The sequence below is a fragment of the Crotalus tigris genome, unplaced genomic scaffold (assembly GCF_016545835.1).
Source record: "Crotalus tigris isolate CLP2741 ecotype Arizona unplaced genomic scaffold, ASM1654583v1 scf7180000018306.2785112, whole genome shotgun sequence".
NCBI classification, from domain to species: domain Eukaryota; kingdom Metazoa; phylum Chordata; class Lepidosauria; order Squamata; family Viperidae; genus Crotalus; species Crotalus tigris.
This window is the reverse complement of record NW_024096934.1, coordinates 2,356,558-2,374,264: the sequence shown is the minus strand read 5'-3', so window position 1 is coordinate 2,374,264 and position 17,707 is coordinate 2,356,558. Positions and strand designations below refer to the sequence as shown.

The 17,707-nt window shown below is 40.4% G+C and overlaps 1 non-coding gene across 1 annotated transcript; it reads right to left on the bottom strand.

Annotated features, from left to right (window-relative positions):
* Window positions 1-6,597: 6,597 nt before the first annotated feature.
* On the bottom strand, window positions 6,598-6,669 carry TRNAP-AGG. The gene has a single exon. It is a non-coding gene; the product is annotated as a tRNA-Pro (tRNA).
* Between the last annotated feature and the right edge of the window lie 11,038 nt (window positions 6,670-17,707).

The window sequence follows — 17,707 nt, the reverse complement described above, 5'->3', positions numbered from 1 at the left end:
GTTGTGTGCACACAAGCCCTGTTGTTGAACCACAATGACAGGTTTCAGGTCACCAGGGACGGCCCATCCAGGCAAGCGTTAATGACACATTGACGAAGCCAGCACAAATCTTAATCATGTTGCAAAGAGAGATGAATTTCTAAGGCTGCTAGAATTTTGGAGAGGTTGGCAACTTTTCTGCCTGTTCCTGTGCCTCTGAGGGCCAATGAGGTGTAGTGTGGAGACCCAATTCTGGACACTTTTAACCACAGCAGCTCACTGGAGGGCTGAGCCAGTCCCTTTCAGGCTAGCCTACCTTACAGGGCTATTGTGGCGAGGGAGAAAAATTTTGTGCTGCACTTAAATATAAACATCTACCCCATTTAAAAAGTATTGTAGAATAATCCTCTGTTTTGATTCATCCTTAATAACAAGCTGATGTCAAGAGCACAGTGTCAACTTAGCTAGCAACCCAATTTATAACTTACACAAGGGCAGTACCAATCTCCTTACTTTATAGAGTACATTTTAAAAACTTCAGCTGGGAATCATATCTCTCATAAAATTTGCATTTGACTTTCCATAAACATGCCTGTTTATTTTTATTTTTTTTCCTGCATTCCCCCTGCATTTTCTGCTAGTTTTTACATCTGGGTCATGGAAAAAAAAAAAACCACAGGTGGTCCTCGACTCACGACCTCAATTGAGCCCAAAATTATGTTGCTAAGCGAGGCATTTGTTAAGTGAATTTTGCCCCATTTTACAACCTTTCTTGCCACAGTTGTTAAGTGAATCACTGCAATTGTTAAGTTGTTAACCGAATCTGGCTTCCCCACTGACTTCGCTTGTCAGAAGGTCACAAAAGGGGATCACATGATTCCGGGGCCACTGCAACCGTCATAAATATGAATCAGTTGCCAAGCATTTGAATTTTGATCATGAGGACGCTGCAATGGTCATAAGTGTGAGAAGTGGCCATAAGTCACTTTTTTCGGAGCTGTTGTAACTTCGAATGGTCATTAAATGAACTGATGTAAATCGAGGACTACCTGCAGATTAAATTATCAGACCCAGCAAGGACATTCTAGTATTAAGAGCCATGGTGGCGCAGTGGTTAGAATGCAGTACTGCAGGCTAATTCTGCTGACTGCCAACTGCCAGCAGTTCGATTCTGACTCAGCCTTCCATCCTTCCAAGGTCGGTAAAATGAGGACCCAGATTGTTGGGGGGCCATATGCTGACTCCGTAAACCATTTAGAGAAGGCTGTAAAGCACTGTGATGCGGTATATAAGTCTAAGTGCTACTACTATTGCTATTAACAGAACAAACAAATTATATAGATCAATAAGTGATTTTTCTCTGGCTGAGAATGGACTGAACCTGACTCATCTTCTATTTTAAACACATACACACAGACAAACACAAACACAGAGAGCAGATCAGCCTTTTCAAAGCATGGAAAGGACTATCACTGTTTGCTAACAGCTGCAGCTCTTTACACTTTTCAAGCGATTGCTGGTTGTGTCTCAAAGCCTGGTAAAGCTGGCAGTCTTTTATTTAAAATATGGGCAGTAAACCTCTTCATTACAAAAAGGTTGCCCGAATAACCTGTAAGCAGAGATGGAAACAATTAATTTTTTTAAAAAAAAAAAATCAGTTTAGACACAGACAAATAGTTTTTGGTCAAATAAAACTAATACAAGCTATAGATTTGGGTGGTGGTTGTTTTTTTAAAAAGAAGTCTTTGTGCACACAATAAATGGCATTGTGCATCACACTAGATCATATTTTGCTTAAGGATGCTTTGTGGTATAAATTCACATGGCAGGCCCCAGGCTTTTAATAGCTCAGTCCTTTAGGGTCAGGATTTGGAGTGGATACAAGGAATAAATTCCCACTTTGCCATTGAGTCTATCTATGCTTTGGGGTGATTGCCATCGATGAGCCTACCTCACAGGGCTGTTGTTGTAAGGTTAAAACGAGGGCAGATTGTCATGTGTGCCACCCTAAATTCCCAAGAGAGGCCAGGCATAAGTGGAAGAAGTTATGGAAGTTTCCATTATTTGCATGAAAGGAAAACATATGCCTCTATCAAAGACAAACACCGAATATTCTAAATATTAGGGGAGACAAAATGCATTTGTAAACAAGCATAGCATTGTAACATGCCTGTGTGTGTGTGTGTGTGTGTGTGTGTGTGTGTATGTATGCACACAAATCTGACTATTCCCTTTTCAATCAGTTATGTAGCTATGTCTCTGACAATCAAGAAAAACTGGAGAATAAAGTTAGAATTTTAAAATGAAAATACATAAGTGGATTAAAAAAGAAGGAATGGTTTATTTTCTCTGACCCATTCATTTTACACAACCATTCACTGAAATGAGCCAGTAGATCAGGGACAAACAAAATAAAGCAATTATGTATGACATCCATGATTAGCTTGGGGAACTTCCTACCACAAGCTACGATCGTCATTAACTGAGATGGCTTTCAATAAATTCACGCTGGGGTGGGAGAAATCTAGAACACAATATCAGAAGGGTCTTCAAGAAATATTTTGGTCAGAAATGTTACCTAATTTCAGACTTTACATTCCTGATAGAAATTAGATTAATGATTCATTTGATTTTGGCACAGCATGATGGGGTGAATCCAATCATTGTGATTTATACATCATGGTTAATTACAGGTAATCCTTGACTTACAATCACAATTGAGTCCAAAATTTCTGTTGTTAAGCGAAACATTTATTAAGTGAGTTTTGCTCCATTTTATTTATGACTTTTCTTGCCACAGTTGTTAAGAGAACACTGTAGTGGATAAGTTAGTGACCGGTTATTAAGTGAATCTGGCTTCCCCATTGACTTTGCTTGTCAGAAGATCACAGAAGGTGATCACATGACCTCAGGACACTGCAATTGTCATAAATATGAGTCAGTTGCCAAGTATCCAAATGACCACAGGGATTCTACAACGGTCGTAAGTGTGAAAAATGGTCCTAAGTCACTTTTTTCAATCCTGTGGCAACTTCAGACGGTCACTAAATGAACTGTTGTAAGTCAAGGACTACCTGTATTTAATATATCAGGAATCCAACACATCCATGGTGCAAATTTAGCCAAGGGTGTTTTTTGGCCGTGAAATATGATTAAACATCCCTTGTAGCCATTACGGCTTTGGGCAAGGAATTATGGGATTTGTCGTCCACACTATTTCTAGGGCACCAGGTTTCAGAGCAAACTCACTGCGGCTCTTAAGATTTACTTTTAATCGCAGATGCAAAGGATTGCTGCAACGGGATAGGATCTGTCTCCATTCATCTTTAACATGTTTTGCTACATGTTTATTTGTTGAAAATATTTCTATCCCTATCCCTTATGCATCTGGGAGGAAAAAATAAAATAGCTCTTGTGGAATGTACTCTGAGTAAAATATTTGCGTTATTAGTTACCATGTTATTTAAACAACGCTCGCTGTATCAGATACTTCTTTGACACAATGTTTATGTGTGCCTGGCATTACAAAAAAAAAAAAACCCCTGCTGCCATGGTTCCTTTCTCCCGCAGGAACCGTGGGAATTTTTGGTAACTTAGCAATGGTGTTCAGAATACCTTGATGGAGATCAATTGTTTTCAGAGAAATTCAGTTCCCAGGAATCTCTGGAGAACTCATTAATCTGGCGTGAAGCTGCTTTGTAATTAAAACCATCCCTGCTTTTATGATCTGAATACAAAACTAGCGTGCTTCTCAGCCCGAATAAAATAAAATCAAATAAAATCAATCAAGGTTTTGTTCTTTTTTGTAATGACAGCCCTGTCTTAATTCTGCTGTCTGTGGTTTGAAAATTGACTTGCATTCAAGTAATTTTTTTTTTACAGCTGTCCAGTTTAATCACATCCTTTTTGTATTGCTTGCTACAACTCTACATCATGGCCAGTGTTGCAATTTAAGGAAGAGGGGTCACTTTGGCTATTGTCACTGTTTTCAGGGTATTAAAATAAACAGCATCCTGATCATTGGACCAATGATATGTGAGTAAGAAAATATTTACCTCTTACTTAACAGAGGTAAACTATGTGTTTAAGCTCCACTTTCAGTGCTGAAAGGATGAGCTTTCCAATGCATTAAACCATTAAACTAACTACTGTAAATACGTCAAAGCTAAACAAGGAGAAAGAAGGCCTTAGATATGTTCATAGAGATGAAGGGCGATGATGTGATTGTCCCGAACCATGGTGATTTGTAAAGCATGACAGTCACTTTTGTGAACCCACCCAACTGTGGTTTATTCAAGCCATGGTTTAACAAGAGGAAGGAATATAGCCATAGAGAAGAGTTTAGGACAGTTTAGGAGAGAAAAAGACCCATGGAATTTGCTTGGATTCTTTCCTCGTTCAATAATGGGGCTGACAACTGTTTAGCTCAGCTAACATGGATGCAAGCAGAAAGTGAGTTGTGTGTGTTTGAATGTCCTCACCTGTGTCACAGAGCCTGGGGACCCAAGGTAGGCAGGCCTAGACAAGTCCTGCAAAAGATGCAAGCACAGTGCAATCCCTGGGCTGCAGTCTTGGTGCCAAGCCAACTCCCTAGCCAACTTTACTTCTGAGACCATCCTCCTCAGCCGACCCTGAGCATCTGCAACTGAACTATTAGCAGGGCTGAGCTGCAATTGACTTGCTCAGTTGCTGGTCAAGTGAAACTTGGGGCAATCCCTATGGGGGGGAGGGGAGAGAGGAGAGAGAGAGAGAGAGAGTTTATACAGTTGAGGCTTTACTCTCCTAAACCAGTGTTTCACTCTCCTAAACCAGTGTTTCTTGGCAACTTGAAGTTGTCCAGACTTCAACTCCCAGAATTCTCCAGCCAGCATGCTGGGTGTTGAAATCTACACATCTTCAAGTACCAAGGTTGAGAAACGCTGTCCTAAACAATTGAACCAACATATATAACAATGTCCCAAAGATGCTTTTTCACGAGGCAACTGGACTTTCTTGTTTTTCTTTGGAGATGTTTCACTTCTCTTCCAAGAAGCTTCTTCAGCTCTAACTGGATGGTGGGGAATGGAAAGATTTATACTCCTTGCAGACAGCTGGTCATTTGCATTCTTTTAGAGAGTCATTGAGGCCATTTGGAAGTTTATCTGTGTCCTCAAGGTCATCTGAGTGGTGCAAATGGATGTGGAGCCTTCTTGGAACTGTTGAAAAGATTGTGTTGTAGACAGGAAATAGATGGTGTCGTATCCCTCCCCCTCTGTTGAGAGAGGGAAAGAGGGGTCAAAGAGGCCATCTATGTCAAAATTGAATAGCCCTCTTTCAATAGAGGGGAGGGGATATGACATCATCTATCACCCGTCTACAATATAGCCTTTCAACAGTTCTAAGATGGCTCCACACCCATTTGTACTACTCAGGTGACCCTGAAAAAACAGATGAACTTCCAGGTGGCCTCAACAACTCTCTAAAAGAATGCAAATGACCAGCTGTCTGCAAGGAGTATAAATCCTTCCATTCCCCACCATCCAGTCAGAGCTGAAGAAGCTTCATGGGTGAGAAGTGAAATGTCTTCAAAAAAACACAAAAAAAGTCCAGTTGTCTTGTGAAAAAACATCTTTGGGACAACAATAACCTGGATGATTGAGAATCTCCATAGACATTTACTTTAAAATGTATTTGGTTTTATTTGTAACTAGAGTAGAGTAGGGTAGGCAAAAGAACAGTAGAAGAAGGAGCAACTTCCAATTTCCTGCTGGCTTCCCCATTGACTTTACTTTCCAGCAGGGAGCATTGTAAAAGATGATCATGTGATCATTCCCACTTGCACAGTGAGTGAATCCACCATTTTCTTCTAAGTGTTCCCACACAACGAAGAAGCAGAAGTTTTTTTCTCTCTCCCTTTCTCTGTTAAAAAAGGCCCTTTTTTCCCCAGGCTAACTCATCTGAAAGAAAGTTTTTAAAATTTCTACTTCCAAATTGCTTTAATAATGCTAACATTTAGTTGGAAGTCTAAGAATAACCATTCGAAATGCATATTAAATGTTTGTGTGGTGTGTGTGTGTGTTGTATTACAGCTTTTAAATTAAACCATGATTCCTACACATCAGTTTTGAGGATATATTTTTATTTAAGTGGATGCGTATCGATACTCAAGGAGAATTTTTCAGTCCTTTAAAAGTGACTAAGCAAGAAGCTTTAATTTCTAGTTTTCATTTTTTTTCGGAGCTGAAGTTCAGCAGGAAAGCACTCTCCACATGTTCACCTTTCAGTGCTGTGTTTAACAAGTGATAGCTAAAACTGGCTTGCTTTTTGATGCTTTACTGATAGCAGTTGGCAAATGTACAGCATTTTAAAATAAAATTTAAAATGGAGGATCTACAATAGATTGGAAACTATCCAAATAAGCGGGATAAATGCTGAATGCGCTTCCCGTCAAGCTGTCCCCAAACTTGCAAATTTTAAAAGAAAATGATAATTCAAAATATAAAATATAGATTCTTAAGGGGGAAAAAGGTTCTGTAAAGCATCCATGTAAAGTAGCTGTGTTTATCTAAGGGAGTTTCAACATTTGAATGGGATTACAGTATTTTATTCATTTATTTATTTATATTGCCATTTCAAAAAGGGCTCGTCCGGGATTTGAACCCGGGACCTCTCGCACCCTAAGCGAGAATCATACCCCTAGACCAACGAGCCAGCTGACTTTAAAAAAGTTTTCACATAACTTCCTGCTGTACATCAAATAATTATAGATGACACGTTGGGATATAGAATAAGCAGTTCTGTAGGTAGGAGATAGTTGCACCACCTAGTGGTACAAATGCATTATTGCCTAAAAACAGTTTTTCTCCCATTCAATCATGTCCTGTTCTAATGGTACCTAGTGTAATTTTGTTTTAATTGTTTATTTTTGGAGCATACTCCTTACAATTTCTAAATTTCATGACTCCAAATGTCCTTATTTCTCTACTCTTTAAAGTAAAACTCTTCAAAAAGATATAGATATACTTCTACAATTGGAGAGCAGTAGTGTTGCTTGTCCTTGCTACCGTATATGCCAGCGTACAAGGCGACCCGGCATATAAGACGACCCCCGTCTTTGTCGCTGAGCCGCATTCCTAAAACGTCGTCTTATACGCCGGAAACTACCAGTATTTCTGGTGTATAAGACGACTCGGCGTATAAGACCCCCGTCTTTGGCGCTGAGTTTAGCGCTTGCGGAAGTCATCTTATACACCGGCATATACGGTATTTATTTCTTACACTTGGCCAAATCAAGTTTGATGAGAGGAGGAAGGGGTCACCTCCTGACCCAAACCACGCTCAGGCTTGTCATTCACGTAGTGCTTAGTGCTTCTCAACCTCTGCAGCTTGAAGATATGTGGACTTCAACTCCCAGAGTTCCCCAGCCAGTGGGCTATATCCAGTACTGTATGTCCAGCAAAACATTGACAGATTAAAGAGGCTGTAGAAGAGCTCAACAAAGATGATGCCAGAACATGAGGACATGACCTATGAGGACCAGCTGAAAGACCTGGGGATGTTCAGGCTGAAGAAAAAAAGAGAGCAAAGACATGATACCAGCGTCATACTGTAGAAAGTCAGCAACCCCACAGACAGCATGAAATATTTTGGGGAATATTAAAACAGGCAGAATAGAATATTTCCCCAAAGGAGAAGAGGAGAAATATCTTCTTAAAGGCAGAAAGCAGCCCCAGACTCCCTGCTGCAGGAAAACAGCTTCAAACTAAGAAACCTTTAGTGTAGAGGTGGGGGCCAGGCAAAGATCGTGTGTGGAAAACTGCCCCTCCAATGCCTGTGTGCCTCTTCTTCTCTAGATCTATCTCCCCCCTTCACATCACCATGCCGATGTGAAAGTGTGCAGCTCTGTGTGACCTTGCCTGTCTGATAACAGCTAGCTTGCATCAACAAGATGTTATTGCCATTATTGGTCCCTGTTTCTGGCCTCTGGCTTCTATATTCTTGAGGATTGGTAAAGGATTTTAGTCAATGAAATGCTATTGCCATGTAAAAACTTTTGCTTCTTGTAAACTATAAAAACAATATACTGCTGCATGTGAGCAGCCATTTTTTACACCCTGCAATGACTGAGCACTGATTACTACACTTTAGGAATGCAGATTTTCTAATCAATTCAGGAAGACTTGTCCAATCTATTCATAAACAAAACACCTTCAGCCTCACAGCTGATGGGATTTACATTCCCCCACCCAAATTCTAAGGAACAAGATCTTTAGGACATAATAGGATTAACCCATCACCATTAGATTAGCAAAACACCCCAAAATCCACCTCATTGCACAACCCAGAAACATTTCCACTTCAAAGTCTCAGAGTCCGTAAAGATCCACCCACTCTCAACTCTCATTTGGTCAGCTGTCCCAGAACTGCATGCTGTTGCTGGTTCAGTTCATCAATAAACAAGAACCTTCTTTCAAAAGCAGCCTCTGTTTTTATTCCTGGCTTGGAACTGGACCTGGTTTTTCTTTCAATAACCTAATGTACCTTTCCATGCAATTCTATATGGCTTCACCCAGGATGCCTTAGATTGGGTAGATCCCAAGATGTCTACAACTGCTCTCTGTTTCCCATTTCTGGCAAATGTCACAGGATCTTACATTTTTAACCACATCCCACTATACCATAGCCCCACCATACCCTGCCCAGTAAAAAATTAGCTTATCCTTTCTTTAGTTCTACCCATTCCCCATGTGTCCATTTAGAAGTTATGCACAAGCTTAAAATGTGCTTGAAAAACCTACTAGATGTAGCTAACTGTCCTTAAGATTTGCACCCTTCCTATGTATACGTTGGAGAGACTTTCAACATTAGTCTTTTATTTTTTTTGTCTTCCTTCCGGGATTTACTTTTGTCTCCTTCCTCCAAGATTGGATCGATGGGTCACATCCTCTGTTTCCCAAAATACATGGATTTCTACCTCACTGTTTCATTTGGAGCCATATATCTAGACCTGTTTTTTTCTGCTGCAGCTCCATCTCCTGGAGGGATATCCCTGATTCCAAGACAGGCTCTGGATAAATCCTTGGAGTCAGAATAAGGAGGTCCATCTTGGCCAACTCTTGATTTTTTTCTCCTAATGGGAAAGTCTCTCATACATGTTTTGCTAAATCTTCTCCAAATATGGGACAGAGATTTCCATCATGATAAACACCCACTCTCCTTTCCAATCTTTCCACTGAAAAGAATGCTCAAAGTCTCTGGTGGCCTTTGGTAAACAGTATTTTGTACTCATGCTGTCTTGTTGACCTGTTGAGTTTGAGAAGCAAGTGAGCACTATAGAAATCATGACTCCAATATCCTTCCAGGCCAAAACAGGTCCATCCACTCTCACAACCAATTACTAGAATAGCAACCACACTGTCTGTATTTGTGTCAGAAGCACCAACATAGCTAACTGAAGGGTGCTTCTGGGTTGAAAGAATTTGCCAGTGACAATACCATTGCCCAGGAATAACTTTAGGGGGGATTTCTCTACTGCATGATTTTTGGACTCAGACTGGTTTATCTGGGTCTTTATTTTGGGATGGGGTCTCCACTTTGAAGATTGGTCTATCTCAGGGTAGGCAACCTTGTCTCTTTTATGACTCGTGGATTTCAACTCCTAGAATTCCTGAGCCAGCCATGCTCTGGGAGTTGAAGTCCACAAGTCATAAAAGAGACAAGGTTGCCTACCCCTGGTCCATCAGAAAGTGATGATGGGTGAGATGGACTTTGATATGGTATACTTGGTGTTGGGCATGGTGCAGCCTCCAAATTAACTCTAACTGGCCAAATCATTCTCGCCTCCCAAAGGTCATCACACTGATGCATCCCCACTACCTCTTAAAGATTGGATTTCACCAGTTGGAGGACATCCCTCCAGGTGCCAGTATGGTTTTGCATCCCATAAGGAAGTCTTGATGATGAATTTAGTCAGGGACCAGGTCCTGAACTTTCCAATTTCATCAACTCTTTGAGTTCCTCAATTCATACAATCAGGAATTTTCTCTAGTTATCCAAGAGTCATTAGTTCTGGGGCAGAGAATACATCCAGTCCATTTTCTGAGAGACAACCATTCAAAATGTTGAAGGTTATTTCAAGAGCTTCCTTCAGCTCTCTCTTCTGCAGACAAAACATACCAGATCCTGTAATCCTGCCTCATTCTGGACACCTCTGTACATCTCCCAACAAATTGTCATTGTGTGAACACAGTGCTCAGGATGGGACACAGCACTACAGATGGAGTCTGACACATTCAGTGATTAATACATTTTGTTTGAATTCTGGTATTGTGATTTATAAAGTATAATTAGGCATAACCCAAGTGTAGATTAATCAGTACTGTGAACTGATTAATCACAGTTAGGGTTAATGTGAGGATTATTGAAGGTGTCGTTTGAGAAAAGACACTTAGATTTGCTCTGAGCTGGTCAGATCTAGTTGAGCTGATCCAGATAAGATCTAGTAAGAAATAAAATCTGGTTGAGGTCTTCAGAGCTGTCAATGCAGGCACCTGCATATTAGATCCATTTCCTTCCTCATTGGTCAAGGCCTTGTGAGATGTAATAGGTGATGGATCTAAAGCAAACATGTCAAACTCACAATGTCATGTGATATCGTGCGGCGTATCGGAACTTTTTCCCCATTGCTGACAGTTTGACACTCCTGATCTAAAGGATAATCCAGTCTCTGCTTAATGAAGTACTGATCTATTCTTTTCTCAAGAAACCATCACTAGATCCTAGAATGTTGCATAATTCCCAACCCATCTTCAACATTTCTTTTCTGAGAAAAAATGTAGAATCCAGTCTCTGTTTAAGGAAGTAATGATCTACTCTTTCCTCAAGAAACCATTACTAGACCCTAGAATCTTGCATAATTCCTAATCCATCTTCAACACTTCTTTTCTGGGAAAAAATGTAGAGAAGGCTAATGGCCTACAGTTTCAGAGTTTTCTGAAGTAAGTAATTTATCAGGGTCTCTTTCAGTTGGACTTCACATATTGAGACAGCACCAAAACATCACTTATCACTTTTGTAGATTACCTGTGGCAGGATTGGGAAGGTGATGCATCCATCCGTGTTCTCTTTGAATTTTTGATATCAATCATAGCATCCTTCTGCAGTGGCTTATGAGTAGGAGGCACAGTGTTCCTACCATGGTTCTCCATATTCTTACAAGGTTAGTTCTAGTTAGTCTTGATGGGAAGGAGAGGTCCAGCCTTCAGCCCCTGCTCTGGATATACTTAGGACTTGATTCTTGTCAACCCCCATTGAACGTCTACATCTACACTGGGTGAGGTCACCCACTAACATGGAGTTATACTTCTGAACTCAACTGTCCAAGTGATGCCACTGCAATCTTTCTTAGTGTCTGGAAGCTATGGAGATCTAAAATGGGAAAAAAACAGACTGAAGCTCAACGTTCACAAGATCAGGTAGCTGTGTATTTTGTTTTGCTTTGGGTTGATGCCACCATAGACAAATCTGGGTACAATTTGGGAGGTCCTCCCAGATTTACAGTTCATGTGTGAAGAGCAGATAGGAGCCACAGTTCAGAGGGTCTGCTTTGTGTGCTACTTGCACCTTTCCTGGATTGGGTAACCATGATCATTCACACCTTAGTCATTTCTTGTCTAGATTACTACTCTATATGGGACTTGCATTTCAAGGCTGAACTTGAAAATGACTCGGAAGCTATAGCTGGTCCAGAATTCAGCAATACAAGAAGTTGTGGGCACCTTTGTTCACTGATAATTCAAGAGCTGCACAGGTTATCAATAGACTTGTGTGTGTAATTCTAAATTGCTGGTTGTGACTTATAAAGTCCTTCATGGTGCAGGACCTGGTTGTTGGGGGAACTGCTTGTTTCCAGTAATTTCTGCCTTTCCAATAAAATTGGGATCCTATCATTTGAGCGCTAACATTTGGCAGGACCAAGGAGATATGCCTTCTCTATTGCTTGCCTGTCCTAAAAACAGCATCCTCCAGGAGATTCATATGGCCCCAATCTTTCAGAAGACTTTTTCTCCAAGATCTGGGTTGAGAGGTTTTGTGTCTTGATTGTTTTTAATTAGATGACGTTACCTCAGGCATGGTTGTTGTTTTTTTGCTTTTATCTGTAATGTGTTGCTTTCATTTGTCAATGCTGCTGCTCTAAGTCACATGTCAGTGAACAGCCATGTCCATTGATTTAATAAATAAACTTTACATCAGTGAAAGCTTCTTCAAGCTCATTTTGCAAGTCTCATCATTCCAAGGAATGATTTAATGGGGTTAATCCTCTCAGAATGGGGAATAATGGGGACAAATCTTAACAGGTGAGGTTTTCTGTAGCTTAGCTGACCCTATTAAGCTGCTATATGTCTCATTTAGCTTTGTTAACTGCAACCATTATGGTTTGTAAGGAGTGGCGCAGTGGTTAGAATGCAGTATTGCAGGCTAATTCTGCCGATTGCCAGTAGTTCAATTCTGACCGACTCAAAGTTGACACAGCCTTCCAGCCTTCTGAGGTTGGTAAAATGAGGATCCAGATTGTTGGGGGAGGGCTGTAAAGCACTGTGAAGCGGTATATACAGTAGTGGCCAAAATTGTGGAAATCTCTTGGGAAAAGTGTATTTTTGAGGTTTGATAGCTAATAATACCACTTTTTTTGTAATAGTACCATAAAATTATATATCAATGGAAAGATAATTTAGTCAAGAATGTAATACAACAAAGTTTGTTCAATTATCTGTATTCTATGAAAAGTTATAGACAAATAACTAAAAAAAAAAAGCACAACTTTTAGGTAGCTTTCCTTCGTCTGATTGTAGCCAATAAGCACGAGTGTTTAGAGAGCCAATCAGGTGAAATCTTGTTTTGGCAATGAGCCAATCAGATCACAGTAGGATGCAGTTATTGATGTCATGTATTGAAGCTGAGAGGAGGACATTTGTCAGTGTGCTACCAAGTTGGTTGGGGTTTTTTGTGTTCTTTCATTTAGTGAGCTTGTAAAACGTAATAAAATTAAAGTAATAGTGCAAAGAGTTGACTGATTACCCAGACATCGATGTAAAATAGTATTATTAAGTGAACAAGGCTACAATTATAAAGAAATTGGAAGAAAAATTGGTGGAAACTTAACCAAAGGTGGCATTTCTAAGTTTTTGAAGAGGTATAAGGAGATTCAGCCACTATAAAACCACACTGGTAAAGGCATGAAAAGGTGCACAACAGCAAGTGATGATAGAAGAATTAAGAGACTGTGCCTACGTGACAGAAGAAAATTATCTGGGTGTATACAAGATGAAATGGCACAATGCAATGTGAAGTTGAGTGCAAGGACTGTTCGGCGCAGACCGCAGGAATTTGGTCTAAAATCTAGAATTCCACGAAAAAAGCCACGTTTATCTCTCAAACAAAGGTTGAAAAGATTAAACTGGGCTAAAACCCATGTTACCTGGACAGAGGAACAATAGGACAGTGTTATTTGGAGTGATGAGACCAAGATCTCCCTGTTTGATAGTGATGACATAAGATATGTAAGGAGAAGAATCAGAGAAGATTTGCATCCTGATTGCATTACATGTACCTTAAAACACCCAGTCAGTGTTATGATCTGGGGTTGTATGACATCAAAAGGTGTGGGCAGAATTTGTGTGATTAATGGGAATATAAATGGCCAAAAATACATTAATGAAATACTTGAGTCCAAACTGAAGCCTTCTGCACATGATCTTTTCCAAGACAATGTGGCATTTATATTTCAACAGAATTCAGCTCCATGTCATGTTGCTGCTGTGTGCAAAAAGTGGTTTCAAGATAATCATATTCCACTGCTGGAATGGCCTGGGAAAAGCCCAGATCTTAACCCAATTGAAAATCTATGGAGCCGATTAAAGAAACTTGTTAGTCAGAAGCGACTCAGCAATAAAACCCAGTTAATAGAAGCAATCATTCAATCTTGGTTTCACATTATTTAACAGCTGCAGAACTAAAGGACTTGATTCACTCCATGGGAAGACGTTGTAAGGCCATAATTCATGCTAAAAGTTACCCAACTAAGTATTAACTGACATGGTGATAATTTTTGTATATCTCGTTTTTTCTATGGTGATAATTTTTGTATATATCGTTTTTCTAGTGTTTCACTTTTCTTCTTTATAACTGATATTCTAACAGCAAATCCTTCATAAAAGTTATTGCATTACATTCTTGATTAAATTATCTCTCTATTGATATATAATTTTATGTACTACTCCAAAAAAAGTGGTATTGTTGTTGTTAGTTGTGAAGTCATGTCCGACTCATCGTGACCCCATGGACAATGTTCCTCCAGGCCTTCCTGTCTTCTACCATCTCCTGGAGTCCATTTAAGTTCACACCTACTGCTTCAGTGACTCCATCCAGTCACCTCATTCTCTGTCGTCCCTTTCTTCTATTGCCCTCAATCTTTCCCAGCATCAGGCTCTTCTCCAGTGAGTCCTTCCTTCTCCTTAGGTGGCCAAAGTATTTGAGTTTCAACTTTAGGATCTGGCCTTCTAAAGAGCAGTTGGGGTTGATCTCCTCTAGGACTGACCGGTTTGATCGCACTCCAAAAAAACTGGTATTATTAGCCATCAAACTTCAAAAATATACTTTTCCCAAAAGATTTCCACAATTTTGGCCACTAAGTCTAAATGCTATTGCTATTGTATAAGCCAGGGTTTGATTTTACAGGTTGAACAAACCAATCTATTAGCCACAAATCAAAGGATTATAATATGAGTGCATCTCATAAAACTCTACTCTCTATCCGAGTCAGATGGCGTGAAATGTTAATTCCCCTTGCCAACCTACAGATCTCTGCCAAGCCTCAGTTGAATGGGTGTGTTCTGACTGAAGAGTATGTCAGCTTTTGTAGACTTCTAAACAAGGTTTCATTCTTTAGCATCCTACCTCACCAGCCAACAGGTGGGGAAAACATCTACCAGTCAGGATCTGAAGCAGGAAAGGTGTGACTCTACCTGGCCTGACTTCCTCTAAACTGATTCCTTATGCATCCCTATATCCCGATTAACATCTCCCAAGTTAAAACATCAGAAAATAAAGAACTCTCTGGGGAAACCTAAGGGAAGCGAGAAGCAATTTCTGAATTGTTGTACAACGTGAAAGAGAAAACTAACAAATCCGTTACTACAAGGAGGAGGAAGAGGAAGCAATTGAAGCTCTCAAATATAGGAAGCCCTCGATGTACGACCACCATTGAGTGCAAAAAATTTATGTTGCTAAGCAAGACAGCTGTTAAAGAAGCTTAGCCCTATTTTACAACCTTCGTTACCATAGTTCCGTGGTGGCGAACCTATGGCACGCGTGCCACAGGTGGCACACAGAGCCCTCTCTGTGGACGCGCAGTCCGTTGCCCCAGTCCTAGGCCTTCAACTGGGTTTTATAAAATCTTTTCGCTTTAGGCCTCTACTGCCATGTGCAAAAAAAAAAAAAAAACAGGATTCAATCAATCAATCAATTTCAACTTCTCACGGGGAAAAAAAAGATCTCGCAAAGTTGGAATTGATTGATTGAACCTTTTAGTCCGACCCAGTCTGCTGTTACCGTGACCACGCCCACCCAATGGGCCACACCCACCCAATGGGCCACACCCACCCAGCACCCGATGATACATGGGTTTTGAGTTGCAGTTTGGGCACTCGGTCTCTAAAAGGTTCGCCTTCACTGCCATAGTTGTTAAGTGAATCTCTGCATTTGTTAATAACAAGGTTGTTAAGCGAATTTGGCTTCCCCATAGACTTTGCTTGTCAGAAGGTTGCAAAAATGACCACATGACCCTGTGGGGCACTGCAAACCGTCATAAATATGAACTACATTCGAAATTTGATCACACGATCGTGGGAATGCTGGAATGGTTAAGTGTGGAAAATGATCACAAGTCACTTTTTTCTGTGCTCTTCTAACTTCAAACAGTTACTAAACAAATGGTGGTAAGTTAAGGGCTACCTACCTGTTCATGGAAACTGGCAAATAAACATAAACAGGCCCCTCCTTCTTCTTGAACTGAAATGCTGGAGGATTTGGAAGCCTGGAGAGAAATTGCTTGGAAAATCTCACAACCATTTTCTCTCCTTCTTCATCATCTTACCAAAGAACATCGGTACAAACCACAACGGGTCTTCTCATTCTAACTTATTTATTTAGTTACATTACAATTAATAAATGGGGGAACTTCATTACAGTAGTTTTAAATAAAATAAAAAGTGCAGATTGTGGATGCTCTAAAAAAATATATTCATTATGTCTAATTTTGAAACATTCAGGCTTAGCGAACCAGCATTCGTCATCACTTCCTCTCAGTTTTGGTTTGATTCCTCAGCATGCTTTGAAAAATGGCAAGAGCTCGTTTTTGAGCCCAGGGTGAACTGAGAGAAAAGAAAAAATGGGATTCAGAAAAGCAAATGGGGGAAGAAAGATTTACCAGCACAAATCAAAACTGTATTTCGGAATAGTATCTTTACACAACAGAAGAGGTTGTGTAACTGATTATATGGGGAGGGGGGGTGGTCTGGATTTCAGTGCCTGGAAGGTCTCCTTTAAACCAGCTTTGTGCCTCAAAGGGAAATTGGATGTGCAGAACTGAAGTTGCAATTGACCTCTCTCTCTCTCTCTCTCTCTCTCTCTCTCTCTCTCTCTCTCTCTCTCTCTTGCAAAAATTCCACCTCTTTTAAGTTTTGCACATTGTTATGGAAAATATGAGAACACACCAGAATTATTTCCCAACTGGTTTGTTCCCTGCAGCATTCACATTTGTCTTTACAAGAATCTGAGCCCTAAACTTTCACATCAGTTAAGTCTCCCCTCCAACATCTCTGGGCCTAATGAGTTATTCATCCCAGAATGTAACAAATTTGGGGAAGTAATTGGCCACTGCTACAGAAACCAACTTCTTCTTAAATCAGAAAAAAAAAAAACCCACGGAATCCTTGGACCACATCATAAGAACAAAGACATTTCCACTAGAGCTGTAGACCTAGTCCTTCACATGAAGATCCATTAGGTGATCCACTAGGAGCTCCAAACAAGAACAAGCACCAGTGCAAAACAAGCCACAAGGATATCAAAGAAGACACGTGGCTGATGACATCATCACTACGCGCCATCATTTGCCTCCTCCTGTTTCCCCTGCAGGCAGGCAGAATTATTAGGCTAAGAAGATAAGATTAACAGTAGTAACAAATTAGAGGATTCCCTTCTTAGATAAGAGAGGGGAGGGGTGATGGGCTCCTCTACCCGCGCCTGGAAATAGCTAGGTGCAAATGAATCTCTGGATAGAGTTGAATGTGAACGAAGCTTGCTCCTGATGTTCTGGGTCACTTAATAAATTTGGGATTTCCAGGATCATCAGCTGCTTGCAAAAACTGTGCATTGACTTTCTCCCTGTGGACCAGCAAGTTCAATGGTCCAATCACATTGTTGGTTAGAGGAGAAGTGGAAAACCACACTTAATCCCTTACCCATTGAGAACCTGGCAAGATCTGGAAGCTAAGGGAAACTATAAAAAAGAAGAACATACAAGGATGCCCACTTCCCTTGGGCATAGCAGTCCCTTAAACAAGAACATCTGACTATGCTCACAGAAGACAATGAGACACAAAGGAGTAAGCCTTGGTCTACTTCTTACAGAATTCTCCTTACAAAAGTGTCCCAAAGGTGCTTTTTCAAAAGGCAACTGGACCTTAGT